A 6,000-nucleotide genomic window follows, 5' to 3' on the forward strand; every position below is an offset into this window, starting at 1 on the left:
CACTCTTTTAATCCCATCATTTCTTTATTAAAGGTCTCATTTAAAGTTAAACAGTTGGGTATCACTTGGGTCTAAGTGAAAAATCCCACAATGTGAGTGGACGAGATGTGGGCCACACAACAAGAAAAGGATACAACTGCAAAGAAGACACACATTTTTTGTACTAACTAGTTAGCTAGTAACATAAAGGGCAGTGTAATGTCCTAGAAATTAAATAATAAGTTAGTCACATACTGCAGAAAATAAATCACAAGTGTTGTAAAATACAATTTCTGAAAATATATGTAAAAATAAACACAGGATAAATATATCAAAGGTTAAAGACCTGCAAGATAGTGAAAACAACTGAAGTTAAGTGAGTAAACAAATTAAAGTCAGACTCCGTTAAGTCCAGGGTGGAATAACAACTATATTACAAAAAGGACAGATTGCTACTCACCACACAGCGGAGGTGTTGAGTTGCAAACACGCACAATAAAAAGACTGCTAAACATTTAAACTTTCAGACAAAAAGCCGTAATACCAAAAAAAAACACACACACCATATTCATGCAAGCATGATGTACACACAAATGGCTACTTTCGCTGGCCCTTGCAGCCAGATACAGTTGCTATGTTTGTGTGAGTTTGTGACCCTGTGAATAAATTTGTTTGTGTATTTGTGTTTCTATTTAGGAAGAAGGACCTTTCATTTGAAAGCTTAAAAAGCTGTTGTCACAGCTGCTTGGATAGCCTAAATGCAGTCAAAACTGCATTCTTTAAGTTTCATCACTGGCAATAACATTGTTTAAATAATCTGGCTCAGTTTTCACAGATTCCTTCAGTTCACTCATGATCAACACTCGATTGCTCTTTTGCTTACCAGTCAACAGTTTGGAGACCAGCTTAGCACACACCTTTCGCATATTCAATTCTTCCATAACAGTGCAATGTGCAATGATTTCCAGAATGTTCGGAGTGTTGGCTAACAACTGGACATCATTTGATGGTCAGCATTCAACAGTACATACACATGAGCCACATTTTCAATAGTTTGGCGTGTTGATGGCTGCGTAAAGTGTGGATCATCATCCATCCTTTACTCTTCTACATCCAACTCGTGTAACTTGCACATACGAAAGAGCAGACTCTTTCTTGGCTTGTATAATCATTTCATGAGTTTTTGCAGTGTTTTGTTGAGTTTTGCACAGAACTTAATCACCCAACATTGTTCAAAAGTATCCACTATAACGTGGTCTCAAAACAAGTGTGCACTAAATCACCAATCCCAGTGTCACTGAAGCTCACAACAGACTGACCTAGGGTGCCCTGCAAATCTAAACATCCCTCCCACCTAACTAAAATGGTCTGAACATGCTGCAACTTCTTGGGGTACAACAAAAAAATATTTGATTGCTTTTGGGACACAACTTGTATGTTAACATTGGTGGAAAAGTGAGTAAATTCTGAGGTATGGGACTCAATTTTAAGTCATTTCTAACATCTTTTCTGTTACTTATTACTTATTTCACCTCTGGAATAAATTTGCATATGTGAAAAGTGCCAAGACACACCATGTTTCTGAGTTCACATTAAACTCTAAGTTGTCCTATAACTAGCCAGGTGAGACAGTTCAAAGTTTAGAGGAAGACAAGGGTATACCATGTCAAATGGAATGATGCGTAGAAAAGCAATATATCGTTCAAACTTAAGTCCCGGTTGAAGACAGTTTTACCTTTAGGGCAATCAGGTTCCCTGTGAGTGAATTCTCTTTCTCACAAATTTTATTTTTTGTTTTTGTTTTTGTAAGATGAATTTCGAAAAACCTTCTCTTTCAGTTTCATATTTCAAAGTTTTGTCTGTGTGAGAAGCTATAGTAGAACCACATATAGCAGCTTTTCAGAAGATCTTGAGTTCTAATGGAAGTTTGGTGACACTCTGAGAACAATTTTTTGGTTATTACAGTAGGCATATAAAGCATAATATAATCTTAGCATAGACAGTCAGTCATCCTAAGACGTTGCTGTAGCTTTCTGGACCCATGTGTTCCTTCAGTGCTGCAATGCTTCTTCAACCAGTTATCATTTCAGTTAATTTTACTGTGTTCTCAACATTATTTATAACAGAAGTTAAACAGATTGGACTGCTCTGTTAGAGAGCTACTTTCATAAGTGTTCAATTTTCTCTGTGGCATGTAGATGTAGATGTTGACTTGTGCCAAGGTCAACTAGAAAGATACATCTGAGGAAAATACTGATTCATCCTGTGAACTTAGGTTATTAAGTGCAACATAAAACACTGAAAAGTACTCAAAAGTCATCACTATACAAAAAAGGGTACACATTTACTGAGAGATGAAAACCTCCCATCCAATATGAATATAAAATACATTCACTGAATCATGTACTATGATAACATCAAGTGCCAAGACACACCGTTTATTAGAAATTCAGTTTTATGTTGAACCCATAACCACCTTTGTATGCATGAAGCCAATCATAGTGCTCAAAACTAATATGGATTAAATGGAAAAATTAATAAATAGTTTCTGTTTGCAACTTATGCCATTATCCCCCATGATTAATACAATCACAGGAATTCAACACAAGGTATAAGATCATTTCAAAATGCATTTTAAAGTGTAGCGTGCCAAAATTGGTGTGTTACAGATGCCATGGTGGGTCCTCTCTCCAGATGAGATAGCCATATTTTATTGGGATGTATCTAATTTATAGCAATGTAACACGGAGATTTTTTCCACTGGTGCAATGGTACATAGTCCTTTCAGAGAAGAATGTTTTTCTGATTCTACACATCCAGCTCGCATTTCCCACTGACGTAACAGCATGTGCATTTCATAGTGTATGTCCTGGAAGCACATTCCATTAATTAACTTAATATTCAAGATTCACACATGCTTTGTCCCACCTTTTCATGTTTTAGTTGATGAAGAGTGCAGTGACAAATATTCTGCACTTTTTTGTCTGTTGGAGAGATATAGTAAAAACTCAAATGAGCACTAAGTCAAAGAAATCTGAAGGGGATGTTATCCTATAATTGCACTACATCTGGTTTATTACCTACATGACCTCATTAATTCAGCTTGATGGATAGTAATTACATTCTGAAGGTGGTTACTGAAGACACGGTCAGGTAAAAATGATAGTAGGTAATAATGGCTTCCTACCTAAACATGCCAGAGTGCAACACTGGAAAGAACATCAATACAAACTTTTCAATTTTTTTTATTCAGGACAAAGATACTGGAATGAATAAGATCACTAAATCCAGACCCAAAGCAGATAAAATTTTCAGCCCATTCAGAATTGATTGTGGCCCTCCCTCCACAAATAAATATGACTGTCAGTCACACTGACCACACTCCCTGCCCCAGTGATTTTCCTGAGCGTCAACTGTAGCAGGAAACCAACAAAGTGAGGAGAAGGGAGCGTCAATTCACCACACTAGGTGCGACTGTCAATGCATTGTTTCTCAGAGAAGAGCAATAACTCCCCAACTCCAAGGCAGGTTACAAAAAATACTACAAAGAAATTTAGATAAGAATTATCTGTAGTTAGTATTGCTACCAACAGTGCAATTACATTCATTAAGAAAGTGCCAAAACTCAAGGACATTTTTCTCACCTTCAGCAAACAGGCAATGAACTGAGTGTCCATAAATCCACTTCATGGAGTTTGTCTTCATTTGTGGGAAATATCCAAAGTCCAGAAAGAGGAGTAGGTGAGGAGGTATCTGATGAGGAGTCATATGGGTAACAGAGGCCAGCATCCTTCACACCAAGAACCAGACACCTACCACCAATCTGCACACTACACGATTCTCGTCCATGTCCAGGACATCACAGATGTCACACAATGGGGTGTCTGCAAGTGAATGCTGTGAAGGTGTGACCAGCCTACTTGCTTCCCATTGACTGTAAGGTACTATGCAGACTGGATATCACTAGCAATATGACAAGCAAATACCGATTGCCGTATGGAATGCCAGTTTTGTGGGAATGCTTCCCCTCAACCACACTCGGTGTCCTGTTCCGTTGGAGAAAGCCTTTGCGGACATCAGGCACATTGGCAATAGCACATTATGGACATAGCTTAGTTGAAGAAAAAATCACAGAAGTAAAAGAAGGGCAGTGGGATATCTGAAATCAGGATAGTGGCTGAGGTGCAATGGTCTCCAGTAACAGGCTGGTAAGACATGTAGGACAACGGTGCCATAGCACCATCTGCAAGCTGACAAAATTGGCTAACACTCTCTCAGGGACATGATACAGGCCTAAACTGCCTCTGCACCGCAGGACAGTGAGGATCTCATACTGTAACTTGAAACTGTGGTAAATGTTCAAACCCAATGTTGATAGCATGCAGCAGCCCAAGAGTAGTGGAATGGGGAGTGTCTGTGCCATGTGGGGAATACTTTACGCCAAATATATATTAACATATTGTGTCTTTGCAGAAGATTGAGGCCAGCTCATAATTGGGGCCATAGACACTGGCAGTTAAGGACAATTATGCACCACAGATCACCCATGAATCGAGTCCTAAGCATTGGATAGAAGCAGCTACCTCCAATGGAGCAGCACTGTCTTCTGGAAGCACCTATAGCTGTAGTGCTCAATTTGTGGATGTTAAGGCAGCTACCAGAAGCTTCTCTGCAAGTGGTGACACATGCCAAGGATTGCTATGAAGAATGAGGATGGAATTGACCACATAGCAGTGCAGCAAAAGATATTCTCATCAAGACATCAAGAGACATCCCAGATGGGTGTTGATAGAGGCTGCAGAGGAATGGTGCCATGGGGAAAGCACACAACAGTGCATAGAGTGGGCAGCCCTGATGCACTGAATGGTGGCCCAAAATAGGAGTGAGATGGCCATTGTAGAGGACACAGGATGTCACTCCATGAAAGAGATGCATTATGACATTGACAGCTGTATCGGGGTATCCCATATTGCAGAGTATTCCTTCCAGGTAGTTGTGATCGATCCAATCAAATGCCTGGTTGAAGTCAAAAGCAGCCAAAAACTCAGGCATATGATGAGCATGAGAAAGGGCAATTATGTCTCACTAGCAACAGAGGGCAGTTTGGATGTTATTAGCACCACTCAAAGAGGTTTGGTCAATGGAAACCACATACCAGGCTGTCTATTTAAGCCATGCAGCTGACAGCTAAGCAAAACTCTTTGTGTCACTGTCAAGAAATGCCAAGGGGCAATAATCGCACATCTGTGATGTATGCCAAGGCTTGTGGATGGGAATGAGAAGACTGTCGAGGAAGCCATAAGGGATCTGCATGATAGGCGACATAAGGTCTCAACAAATTCCCATCCACATCGGCACTCCGACTAGAGGATGAAATGTCCAGTAAATTTCTAGTGAGAGGCCATCAGGGCTGGGCAACTTGCTCATAGAACCTGCCTTGATAGCATCATGGACTTCAGCCTGCATGATGTTGGCAAGCAGATCCATCTTTGCGTTCCCTGGAACCAAGCCAAGGGAGAGTTGGTAGGCTGCCACAGTGTTGGTATGCTGGTAATGTTGCACAGAGTAGAGCATAACATAATGTGTATAGAGGGCAGATCTTATCATAAGAACATTAATTAATGTCCTCCAGTGGTGACACTGTTCCACTATCACATGGTACATAGATGGATGCTCCTGCACTCACCCGTCATATGTGCATGCCCTGATCACAGCTCCATCAATGTAGCTTTGAGCTTTTTCTGTGGAGGAGAGGTGGTGTGACACCACTCTGTGGATCACCGTTTTGTTTCTACACAAGTAACTCTGCACCAGTTGTACTTCATTACTTTTTATGGTCTTCTGTCAGGCAGCAAGGAATCCAGGTGGTTCACATCTTTGAGTACTCCAACTGGTAGACAAGTGTATCAGCACTATCAGCAGAGATGTCCGGTTGTGCAGTGAGGTGTTTGATTGTGATCCATCCATCACCTCAAATGAGTGTGTTCACATGTTTCAACTTTACAAGAGTCATAGCTGTGT

Source organism: Schistocerca americana, chromosome X (assembly GCF_021461395.2).
Source record: "Schistocerca americana isolate TAMUIC-IGC-003095 chromosome X, iqSchAmer2.1, whole genome shotgun sequence".
Lineage (NCBI taxonomy): Eukaryota > Metazoa > Arthropoda > Insecta > Orthoptera > Acrididae > Schistocerca > Schistocerca americana.